The 13,101-nt window shown below is 41.6% G+C and overlaps 1 long non-coding RNA gene across 3 annotated transcripts in view; it reads left to right on the top strand.

Annotated features, from left to right (window-relative positions):
- The first annotated feature begins 4,478 nt into the window (after nucleotides 1–4,478).
- LOC110074684 (uncharacterized) overlaps nucleotides 4,479–13,101 on the top strand; it is a 105,090-nt gene continuing 96,467 nt past the window's right edge. For 2 of the 3 annotated variants that reach the window (XR_013540410.1, XR_013540409.1), the window contains exons 1-2: nucleotides 4,479–4,861; nucleotides 5,926–13,094. This is a non-coding gene — a long non-coding RNA (uncharacterized LOC110074684). The remainder of the gene's footprint in view (nucleotides 4,862–5,925; nucleotides 13,095–13,101) is intronic. The other variant, XR_013540411.1, reaches the window with a different exon arrangement.

Raw genomic sequence — 13,101 nt, 5'->3', positions numbered from 1 at the left:
TAACTTATTTAAGTTAGTAACAATGAATATACAATGCTAAAGGATCAATAATACAATGCCAACACACACACACACACACACACACACACACACACACACACACACACACACACACACACACACACACACACACACACACAAAGAGAGAGAGAAAGAGAGAGAGAGAGAGAGAGAGAGAGAGAGAGAGAGAGTTGTACTATTCTCTCTGGAGCAGTGATTCCCAACCTTAAGTCTCCAGATGTTCTTCAACTACAACTCCCAGAAATCCTGGTCACCGCAGCTAGTGGTGAAGGCTTCTCGGAATTTTAGTCCAAGAACATCTGAGGACACACAGTTGGGAACCACTGCTGTAGGTGTTTCTGGCAGTACGAGCCACAAAATCTGCATCCCCATATACCTTGTTTACTTGGCAAAAGAGAGCTGGTTTTGCCACCAACATGGCAGCAGATTCAGTGACAGCGAGGATGAGGTGTTCCAGAGGACCCCGTGCCCTCCTAACTGCCATTGTAGCCCATTGATTTCAACAAATTGTCAAGACAGTGAAAGAAAATATTTCTTCATATAGTTCATAGCTAACTTATGATGATTCTATGGAGGATAGTAAATGTAACAGATATGTAAGTGGAATGCTCATTGGTAACAGGCCTATGGATGCCATAATGCAGTTGGGGAAGGACTGATGCCTCCATGCCCTGGTATGGGCCACATGGATGCCTCTGCTTGCTTCAAAGCAAGATGCTGAACTGTAGGATGCTTGGAAGCTTGTAGTCAACCTTTTTTACCTTGTAACTTTGTCAGAAAAAGAAATGCGCAAAACAAAAGACAAAAAACATTTTTCAAACACATCATTACTGAGATGTGTTAGAGGGCATTGTCCCATTGCTAGGATATTTCAAGACATCTGCCACTTGCAATGATTGAGAAAATGTCACCCCCTCTCATCCCACATACCAAAAGCTGACTAGATTAGGAGACAAAACTTACTTCAGTCCTGGATAACATCTTCTACACCAGTGGTCCCCAACCTTGGGCCTCCAAATGTTCTTGGACTTCAACTCCCAGAAATCCTGGCCAGCAGTGGTGGTGGAGGAGGCTTCTGGGAGTTGTAGTTCAAGAACATCTGGAGGCCCAAGGTTGGGGATCACTGTTCTACACTACCTTAAGGCAACTGGGTAGAGTAGGGGCTCCAGCGGAGGCCAAGCAGTGACAGGAGATGTCTCCTCCAACATCTCATCTCCATTTTCCATTCCCAACCTCCACCCACTAAGCAGTCATATGATCAGTTTGTTCTTGTGGGTCTCATCTCACATTAGTATGTTTGGAAAATATTTTTCTCCTTTGTTTTGCACATTTCTTTCTCTGACAAAATAACAAGGTAAAAAGGTCGACTACAAACCAACACAGCCGACTATGATGGAATACCTAAAAATACACGAGCTTCTCCTCCCCCCACACGACAACAAATGAAGGATAAAAAGAAAAATGAGATGCAGCATGAAACAGAGAACCATGTAAATCAAACAAAGGTGGAATGGATGCGCCTTATCTGGGCCTCAGCCACAAGCAATTACTTATTCAGATAACAGATTATTAGTGGAGAGAGACAATCAGTTTTGATATATATAATTCACAGCCTGAGGAAATATGTGAAAAGGCATCTGGCTGGCTGCATAGTGGAACTATTCCAGATGTTTCCATATGGCACCATGCCGGTTGTTTGTCAAGGCAAAAAAAAAAATGGGAAATGTCAGAATTTTTTTCTTGAAAAAGAAGAATAATAGTTAAAGTTGTGACTCCATATGTTAACATGGTTTTGCATTCAGGAGGTGCAGAATAGCCATTATTAATAACTTAAAATGCGGATGTACAACATTATGTTGTGTATTACAGCAAAGACATATTTAAAGTTCCTGCAGCTGCTTTTCATGGTTTATCCACACAATCAGTCAAAGGCTGTTCAGCTCCATTTTATTCTCTACAGAACCTTCAGGTCCCCTTTTCAGGACATATCATCTGAGCTCTTGACTCTCTGCAGTATAGTATAGCCAGAGGGGGATATGTCTGCCTGTTGGTGAGGATAATAAAGGAAGAGTTTGTAGTGTTCATCAGTTTTGATCATACTGTTTGCATTCCTAGTTCCAGTGGGGACTGGGAATTCTGCTTGGGGCCACCGCACATGTTATGTGGCACTATGGATAACAGCAAACACTAGAAGGATAAAACATGAGCTAAATTGGTCAGGACCTACCTTATTAAGATGAAGCAAGAATGTCCTTGAAAAACATATATTTTAACCAATTCGTCTGTCAAGAGTAGATCAATACATAGTATATAAAAGGTGCAGCATTAACAAAACATTTTTTTTAATTTTCTTTGTATTTTGTTAGGGAATTTATCTGGCTCTCATGTCACAGATTTCCATCATAGATGCTTGGCATTTTACTATGGTAAACACAATGAGTGGACGGGGGAAGCACAGCACCCAACAGCTGGAGGATACACAAGTGGTTGGAAAGGGCCCCACAATATAGTTTCGAAGTTGGTCCCATTCTAATCTAGAGGGTTCAAGACTAAAACCTGAAGGACAGCAATTTGACCATGAGAAATGTCTCAGTCTTGTTGGGACCACCCATTCATGCTAATACTGTTGAGAAGTCAGAGTTGTGTTGAAGATCAACAGAATATATATTGTTCACACATTAAAGCAGGCTTCATTACAAAACAGTAAGGGTGTAATCACACAGAGAAATATATTGAATTTTGCACTACTTGGGGAGCAATCCAGTGTGATCTGTTTCCCCACAACCACATGGCACAATGGGGAAATGCACTCCACCTCTATCCTGATTCATGTAGCTTGTAGGGCTACTACTTTTGGAGCTGGAACAATTCCCTGGCAGCTGGAAGGGCTGCTTCAAGGCATATGGCTCCTTGCAAAACAACCCTTTTGGGTGCAGTTGGAGGCATGCCTTTCTTGCTGTCTGATCACACCCAAACTCTACTTCTTGCCATTCGTTCACAAGAGGGTTGGAAGCTGCAGCCAGGGCTGGATCAAGGAGGGAAAGCCCTGGGCACCAAAATGTAGAGGACACTGAAATCTAGATACGAATCTATCAGTTTGTAATAGGAAAATGAATGGCAACAGGTTTGGACCTTGTTCACTCTCTTTTTCTGAAAGGATAAGCGTTGTCTTTGTCGGGGAAGGGATGTCACATTCCTCTTCCCCTTTCTATGGGAAGTTCATGCCCTTGCCTCATGGCAGAGTGGGTAGGAGATGGTGCTACATTCCAGGTGGTGCTACAAAGCAGCTACTTATATCTCTCTTTACAATATCAATACATGTAACAATTAACATGAGATGGAAGGGGGATGAATAGCCGGGTGGACTAAAGCAGTGGTCCCCAACCTTGGGCCTCCAGATGTTCTTGAACTACAACTCCCAGAAGCCTTCACCACCTCTGCTGGCCAGGATTTCTGGGAGTTGAAGTCAAAGAACATCTGGAGGCCCAAGGTTGGAGACCACTGGACTAAAGGACCTCTTCCTTCTTGACTTTTTAATGGCATTACTCATTTAATATTAAATTGCTACTCTCGGGTCTTCCTTCCTCTTTCTTTGTTGGTGTTATTGTTATTTCCCTTTGTAATAGGGAATCAGCCAAAAAGAGTCTAATCCCATTACTAAAAAACTCCCTATTTAAATCAGGTTTTTCATATTTTAGATAAATTTAAATTTAAGTGAATACACGCACATGCAAGCCTGGATAAATTTGACAGGAAACCAGGGACTTTTGAGCAGCAGCTAAGGTTTTTTTTAAAAAACCCTTCTGCCAGAGGTCTGTTTATTTTAACACAGATGTGGACTCCATTCATTTAAATTGATCCCTATATGTGAAAGCCTCTGTTGGTGTTGATTTTTAAGGAGCCCTCCCACAATTGTGACTCTCACAGCCACTTTCTTCTGCTGTTATTGTGTTATTTTAAATTTTGTTTTTCCAAAAAAAAAAAAAAAATCTGCTATATGATATAGTGCTGTACCAGATAGAAATAACAGAGAGAAAAAAATTAAAAATAGAAAAAGCTTTGCTCTGATGTCCAAGGGGCCTAGTGGCCAGCTGTTCAATGCACTGATAAGCTGTTCAGTGGACCCACGGCCACTTGCCTGTTCACTGCAGCAGTGCCCTTCATCCTCTTCACTAATGTGGTAGAAAACAGGCTGCCCCAGAAGGCCTTGCAAAGAGCAGGAGAAGCTGCTGAGGCAATGTGGCAAAAGGTGGCGAGGCGGCAGGGCTGTTGCCACTACTGCTACTACTGAGGGTACTGACGCAGCAGCATGGAGCTCAGGATTTGGGCATCCTGTGGCATTCCAGCTGCCAGATTCAAGCCGGGCCAGCATCTCTGCCTGTTCTGGGTTGGCCCGGTTGAGCCAAATGATGGCAGCAAAGACTATAATGAGGATGGCAGAAGAGCCTTCAAGCAGTGAGAGAGGAAGAGAGAGAGGCAGCTTGTGGGTTTGCACCAAATGCTGTTATGAGTGGTAGTGTGTGATAGAGAGTGTATGGGTTCCAGAAAAGACTAGCACCCCAGGCTTGAACAACAGATGGAAGATAGCAAGGGAAGATGGGATAGTGTGCCTAATACAGAGCTGCAAAATAAGTTGCAAGTCACAGGCAGAGACTCTTAATAAGAGACTCTTGCATGGGCAAAGGTTTGGACTTTTGCACTTGTTTTGCTCAGACAAGAGGGAAGTGAACTGGAACAAGAAGCCCAAGTATAACTAAAACTGGAGAAAGCAGGCTTAAGGAAGAGGGAAGCAGCCAACATCTGTGGTGGGAGATACATGCGAAGAGCTCACAAGGTGGAGGTAGGGGTGCTGGTGCTGAGTGGCCACAGCGTCAACGAACTTGTTGGGCACAGGTGGCGAGTGATGGGAATAGGTGCTGCCATCTCTGCCTGTGTTGGGGAAGGAGAGCGACCTGAAAATGGCAAGGAATGGTTGCCTGAATTAAGGGAAGAGGACAGGGCACAGCTCAGCACAGTAGCTTTAGCTGGGGGTCACCAGGAACTTTCTGCTGAAATCTGGCTGGGTCTGGGGGGGAAAAAAGATTAAAAGTTGCCTCAGGAACGTGCACAGCAAATCAAATGCAATGTGACTGTCACATGATTTAAAGTTAATTTATACAACGCCAGAAAATATATCAAATTATTTCATTAATGTAACCAGGCCCTAAGTCTCTTTCATAAATAGCTGCCAGCATACATTCACATCAAAGCCAGCTTGAGTAGCTCCTGTAACCATGTTTATGTTGTTCTTTTGCACTGTCTCAGCATGGAATTCTTGAAGCAATACATGCAAGTTTTCTATCTCAAACGAAACATGAGATAGCTTTAATAGCCATAAATTCAACATTATCCTGCTGCATTCTGCTAGCATATATACTAAAAGGGAAGATCCTAGGTTGGTCATAAGGCAAGGAGATATAGTAATCTGGTGGGAGATTACACTAATATATGGTCAATGTTGCTAGTAGGGGATGAAAGCAAAAGTTAGACCTAAAATTAGTGCTATACTCTGTGGTTTTTTACCAAGAGAGTAAGGTGTTTGTGTGTATAAGTTTGCAGCAAGAGAAACGATCAAGATAAATAGGGGGAAGGTAAACAAGGCGCTCCAGCAAAGTCTGTAACCGTTACCATAGTTACCCAATATCAGAGTAAATAGGTAGGTTTAAGTGAGCAGTGCTGGTGCCATGGTGGGCTTGCTGTGGAGCTGGGATGCAATGAAAAATGGGATATCCACATTGGCTGTGGAGTTCTGAGGCCTTGGAATAAGAAGCTTTCTCTTAACACATAGAGCATCTGGCAGTGATCATCCCAGCTAAGAGGGACAAGCGAAAACGTGCTGTATGATGTTTTTCCTTTCATTCACAGACCAGCCAGAGCCAATTGAGACGCTGGGGAACTTGGAGGACACAATGTGCTGCTAAATTGGCACAAACCCCTAAGAGTACAAAGGTGTGCTTGCCTCCCTCTAACTTGGGCTGCATGGAACTCAGGACGATAGAAACGAACCCTGCTTATATATACTTATTCGAAGATTCTCTAGCAGGGTCTTTAAGGCAGCCAGAGATGGGGTGTGCGGATGTGTGTCTGTGTGTGCATGTGTGTTTGTAGATGGGTCTGTATGAGGTAAGCCACGCTGGATGAAAATGTCCTGCACTTAGCAGCATGAATGATTAATGTAAAAAGTCTAAAATTATAACCACCTACCCATTTCCTATGCTCTTATCCCATTTCTACTAGATATTTCTGCCTCAGTCAAGAAAGATTGATGTGGTCTATTGGAAAACCAGGGCTGGTTCTAATATTAAGCAGAATGAAGCAAATGTTTTAGGTAGTAGGTTGTAGATGTAATGAAAAGGCAGCAAATGGTTAGTTACTTCATTTGTTATTATGGTGTTTTTACCGTCAGGAATGAGAAGAAGTGCTGAAGATATTTTCTGCTTCATTTGTCAGAGTAACTTGTCTGGCTGCTGGTACCATGCACTTTGACCTGGGCTGATGAAGGCCTGCTATTTTGCTCCTCCACGTCAGGCAGAAAAAAAAATATATCCTGGGCTAACTCAAACCAGTATCTTACGCCCTTGTCCACACTGAGCATTTGTTCAACTTGCCTTGCAACTGTTATATCAGTACTGCATCCTGGTGTGCACACAAGACAAGGCTGAAACTAGTGTCAACAGAGTCAAAGCAGAACAGAGAAACTTGCTCTCTGGGTTTTTTACAGCCACTCCCAGCAGGTGATGGTATAATTCCGTTTTGCCTTTGCTCCGGTGCAGGATCTGTGGTACAGCATTGAGGCAAAGGAGAAGGCAGCGATTATGCCAGTTGTTTCTGCATTCTACTTTTTGGGTTTTTTTTAATTGTTATTAGTTTTGCACCATATCAAAAAAGAAAATAAAAGAAAAAGTGAAAACTATAGTAAACTAAACTTGGGGATGAGGGTGGGGGGTTAGAGAGCACAAGAGCCAGAATGGTGAGTGGATAAAACATGGAGGTATGGGAGGAGACAATGTATATATGTGTGCGCACACACACACATGCTCGCTTGCATGCACACTTTTCCTCTAAAATGAAAACTAAACTAAAATTAGAAAGCTCAGCAGTCAAAAGGTGAAATTTTCAGAACTGGGTGGGTAAAACAAGGAGGAAAGCAAGAGGAGAGTGAAGCAGGTAAGGAGAAGGTGGAGAAAACAGGGGGAAGGAGAGGATTGCCACCTGTGCTTGGATTGAGACATCAGGATGGAATTCCACATGTGTGCAGAGAAGCGGTACCAGGAAGACCAGCACATCCAGCAACAAATGCTCTTCCAATGTGTGGGTACCATTAAAATCTTTTAAAAAAACTTCAATAAAAAATAATCAAATAACCCAGAGAAATCCTGGAATTGGGGACAACATCATGTTGTGGAGAAGCTCTTAGGTAGTTGTTGTTTGTGTTTCTCAGAATGAAGAGGACACGTATGTACACGATACTACCAGTATCCATTTGTTACACCAGTGAGAGTCTACCTCAGCAGACAAGATGATCAAAAATACAAAAGCCTTTAAGAGACCAATCACGCATTTCTAGGCTCCTAATCTTTTCTGTCACTTATGCTATGCTCTTCCTCTTCCTCTCCTTAACCTCAGCATTCAGTTGGCAACATAAGATTGCACTGACATTTCTCACATGCCTGTTATAAAAAAATAATACTGAGAGTATTGTCTGAAGTGGAACACCTTGAATATGCTAAAAGCATAATTTGCAGAAGCTTTATTATGAATATAATTATGGTTTAGAGTCTACCCTCTTTCTCTTATGAGGGGTATACAGTAAATTAAAGCAAACCAATGCAAGACACACCCATCCTGTTGCGTCCATGAAATTAATAAACATTATTTGCATATTACTATCCACCAACAATTATATTATTTTATCTGCCACCTCAGTACTTAAAATCATTTTGCATTCAGAAGAAAGGTTAATGATTTCAGGTTTGGTGCCCTTTGTCACAAAACTAAGAACCATCAGGTTCTCCTTTGCTACCAATTTTAAGCCACTCCTGACTTGGGGTATATTTGAAGTGACAATTTAGACCTGAAATCTTTATGACCCTCTGGTATTTTGTCTTCCGATGAAGCCGTAGCTAATCTGAAAGAAAATGAACTGCAGCTGGACTTTGATGTGCTTCATTCTAGAGGGCAGATCGCTCTTAGATGTCCTCCTTTGCTCACTACTCACCTAGGATAGATACATTCTGGCTGAGAGACACAACGTCCCAAAGTTTTCCGCGTTTCCCTCCCTTCACCACCCCTTCTTTCAGTTTTTTTCAGAGCTAACTGCTCTGTTCCTAAGGGATGGCATGCTGGGCCGATTTAATAAAGCAGCATTCAAAATGTTAAATAATTAACCTGCCACCCAATCTTAGTTAACAGATTTTAAATCGTTCCTAAAATGAGTCCGTTTAGAAATATCTAACAGTTGAGTAGCGCAGTACACCACCTGGTCAAATTATACAAGTTTTATTGTGAAAAAGAAGGGCTGCTCCTACCATTATACTGAATGAGGCCGTTGCCTCAAACACTAGATACTAGTGGCCTGTAACAGCTTGAAAGAGTGCTAGAGTGTCCTTTTAGCTCAGCTGAATTTCAAAGAAAAAAAAAAGAAATAGGATTCAAAATGTTGTTGCTGATAAGCTGAGCTAATAACACAGAAGCTTGCATTTACAATATACTTTATTAAGCCCACAAATAAGGCAATGTTCAAACTGTTCAAATAAAAATTGCCAGACCTACAATAAGTTAAAAAGTGTTGAAAATTGACACAATGGCCAGAATCCTATTACTTATGACCACTGATATAAGTCCAGTGGTATAACATTTAGCAGTGAATTGCTACCAGTTAAAAAAGTCAATGGGGCGTGGTGGCGCTACAGGTTAAACCGCAGAAGTCTCTGTGCTGTAAGGTCTGTAGATCTCCAGCTGTAAGATCAAATCCACGTGATGGAGTGAGCGCCTGTCGCTTATCACAGCTCCCGCCAACCTAGCGGTTTGAAAGTATGCAAATGCAAATAGATAAAGAGGAACCACCCTATTTATCTATTGGGAAATGTAACAGTGTTCTGTGTCTAAGTCGCATTGGCCATGTGACCACGGAAGATTGTCTTCGGACAAATGCTGGCTCTATGGCTTGGAAACGGGGATGAGCACCGCCCCCTAGAGTCGAACATGATTGGACAAAAATTGTCAAGGGGAACCTTTCCCTTAAAGAAGTCACTGCTGTGTATTCACAAAGGCTTTCACGGCTGGGATCTAATGGTTGTTGTGGGTTTTTCGAGCTCTTTGGCCGTGTTCTGAAGGTTGTTCTTCCTGACGTTTCGCCAGTCTCTGTGGCCCGCATCTTCAGAGGACTGGAGTAGGAACTCTGTCCATGCTCTGTTGGTGTTTTTTGGATAGTTGAGTATTTAAATAAATTAAATTAAATTAAATTAAATTAAATTAAATTAAACAAATACTCAACTATCCAACAAACACCAGCAGAGCATGGACAGAGTTCCTACTCCACTTCTCTGAAGATGCCGGCCACAGAGACTGGCGAAACGTCAGGAAGAACAACCTTCAGAACACGGCCAAAGAGCCCAAAAAACCCACAACAACCAGAAGTGACTGCTGGTTTTTTAGATGGGGCAATCACATGGCAGCCATGTGATTGGGCACATGGCAAGAAGAACAAAAAACTGAATTCTTAATTGATGGCATTTCACCTCTGTTGGCATTTCTCTGGGGCAAGTACATAATAGGATTCTAGCCATTAGATCTTCTCTCTCCATGTTTCAGAAGCACATCATATGTTTCTGTAAAGTGTTGGTGAAAACTACTGATACACTTTATTCACACTTGTTTTGGAAAGAAATCCTGTGTTGGTTTGTTGAAGTTTTGAGTGGCGGCTCAAAAGTTATGAAGGTTTCTATGCCTCATTAAACCCTTTGGGATGAACTACCAGCAAAATTGTCTTGTGCTGTCTCTGTTCTTCATTCTGAAGTTAGAACAGTGACTGTATTCCCAGTGGCAATCACTGGAAATAAAAAAAGTGACTGTAATTTTCCCGCCTCTGTGTTAGAATTGGATGGCAAGCCATAACCCATTATTAGAGGATTAGTCTGAGACAAATAGGTTCAGAGGTTTATGTACTATGTACATTTAAATGGTGATATTATGACAAGAAATAAAAAACCCAGCATTTCTGATGGTGGGGAATGGATAGGAAAGAATTGTCAGCTGAAACAAATGTGAAATAATTCTGCATGCCAAGTCATTCTGATTGACAGCCAGATGACAAATAGATAAGCTGAACTTCTCTGCAAACTTACACGGAAGTAAGGTTTTCTGTACTGATACATGCCACACTATTTTGTGCAACGAGGTTTATATTATAGTGATATCAAGAAAATATTTTGTGAAACTGAAGACATCATCATAGCAAGAGTGGTAGCAATTGGTATCTGTTGACTTTGTAGCTAATAGAGCACCAGAGGTGGGGAAAGGAGACTAAAGTCTGGACGTAAACCTTATTTGGGTTAGTTCTTTGCCTTTGGCAAGGCACAGTGTGTGAAAATTGCTTTTCTGGACTTTAATTCCTAGAATCCCCCACTCAGCCTAGCCTAGTAGTCACACTAGCTGGGTTACTTTGGGAGCTGCAGTCCAAAAAAGTCTTGTAAAAACTCTAGAGAAAGAGTACAGGGCAGTAAAACTGCAGGTGGTATATCAACTATAATTCAACACAGCTTGCTGAAAAGTAAGCCCTATTGACCGAACAGGATGTATTTCGAGATTTCCATCTCCAGGGACAGTGGCATATCTCTGGGTCCAAGTCCAAAGTCTGAGTGCCTATTAAAAGCAAGTCCCCCCCCCCCAGAAATAGGAAAGGGGTGGGTGGGTTCCAAGTTGCAAGTCAAGTCCAAGTCATTGGGGGGGAAAACCCACCTGAATCGAGTCTGAGTCAAGTCACTGGTTCAATTTAAGTCTGACGTGACAGTGAGTGCTGTGGAAAGCAAAGAATTCTCCAGTACTAGGAGAGCCGGTGGAACAGGGAGAAGGGGATCCCCCCCCCCCCAATTCTGAGCATAATAGTAAGAGCGAGAGGCCAAGAAACGCTGTGGCCTATTTAAGTAAGTTTTATAAAAGATGTTGCTTTGTATTCCAAAAGCTTTAGTAAACAAGTATTAGTGATAATATCTGTGTGTAATACTATTTCCCACATTCAATTCAGATTAGCCACACATTGGATGATACTACACAGAAAAGCTATTCTGGTAGAAAAATTATGAAAATTCCAAGCTCTCACTGAGCATGATAATTCAAAATGTCTACAGTTTAGAAATATTCAGAGATCATACACACAAATATGTGTTTAGAAGCTTTCTTACTACAGCAGTCTTTGCTATGTAGTAACAAATGTAATCATCCATTACCTCATATGAATGCCCAGATACTTAATTCACATCTGCAGTTCAGTCTTGCCCTGGAAGCTGCTTGAAAACATAATTGTGTGTTTTGCTGACATGGATAAAATCACCAGAAGAGCATGAGGGTAGACACTTGACTCAAATCCTTTGTAATGTAGAATTGTTTCTACAGCAATATTTACAAGTGGACACCACCATGCTGCAGACTGAATGTATGAATTTAACCCTGTATTCTCTGCCAGAGATAGGCGAGAAGACTAAAAGTGTAGTTGCAAATTATTGCCTTGCTACAGTACTGGGATTGGGTAATTTATTTAGTGTCCCTTCACCAGCTGGATGACATCCCATTGTTGTCTGGGAAAACTCTGTCCAAGACAAAACAACTTTTTTTTGGTTATGCTGAGGGTGGGGCCTGCTGGGGGAAAGCCTGATGCTGTCAAGCTATCTTAATCAAAGTACCAGTTGCAGGAGGAGCCATATTGCGGATGGTTAAACCACAGAGTTTGACTCTCTTACTGAGGCACCAAATAATCTTTCCATATCATAGAAAGGGGTTCTTTTACTGCATCCTAATGGTGGGGTCTACAGGTGCAACTAAAGATTCATATGCAAAAAAGTTACTGTTTTGGACTAAAATTTCTGGAATTCTGCCACCAGCATGCTAAGAGTTGTAGTCCAGAAAACTCCCTTTCCCAACTCTGCTTATATTTAAGTATGTGCCATATCACAAGCTGCTTTTGAAACTCTTTATCATTTTTAAAGAATTTAGTTTCTGGTAGTGGAAACAGACTATCTGGATGGGTTTTGATGTTCTGGATGTTGGATGAGAGGAAAGTTGATTTTTCTACTACAGGCCAGTGCCTTGTGGTATGTGGCTTTCACTTGTATTTTTGCCCATTAATAAAGAGCTACGTTACCTTTTGTATTAGTCATATCCGAGAAATGGGAAAACTGCTTTTACAAAACTATATGTATAAGAGCCACGAGCTGATTTTGGTGACAGAAGCTTGGAAAAATCACTATAATTAATTATTTTTAAAGGAACGTTCTAAGCTTCATATTTTTGGAATGTGAAGGGGATGAAATAGATCACTGCTAGTTTACTGTATACAACAATGGCATGGCTTACAAGCTCTGAACTCTTCAAGGCTGAACTTTTGAAGCCAGTCCTGGCTATCTGGGAGCAGTAACCATGGCAGCAACTTCTGCATTGCATGGTAGCTTAAGAGAAATGATTTTTTTTTTTACTGAAAATAAGTGATTAAAAATTGTAATAATTATAGAGAACTAGCAGTCCCACTGCAGCCTGATTTCTTTAGGACTTTGCACCTGTTGCAGCCATTCTGTGGGGTGCCTGGCTTGAAAGAAGACACCCAGGCAACATTGGTACGTCTGTCTTTGCAGGCTCTCTCTTTCTTCACTGGAGGCCCAAGCATGCAGAGACTCAGGTGCTCAGCCATAGGATGCCGGCTGTGAAGATAATAAAAGTTTCTACAACTTCTTGGTGTTTCTTGTATTACCAAAAAAAAAAAAAAAAAAAAAAAAAAAGAATTTAGTCCGTGGGTGAGAAGCGGAGAGATGATTAAATTATTGGTAAGCA

Source organism: Pogona vitticeps, chromosome 1 (genome assembly GCF_051106095.1).
Source record: "Pogona vitticeps strain Pit_001003342236 chromosome 1, PviZW2.1, whole genome shotgun sequence".
NCBI classification, from domain to species: Eukaryota; Metazoa; Chordata; class Lepidosauria; order Squamata; family Agamidae; genus Pogona; species Pogona vitticeps.
Note: the sequence above shows the minus strand (reverse complement) of the source record. Positions and strands in the feature narration are given on the sequence as shown.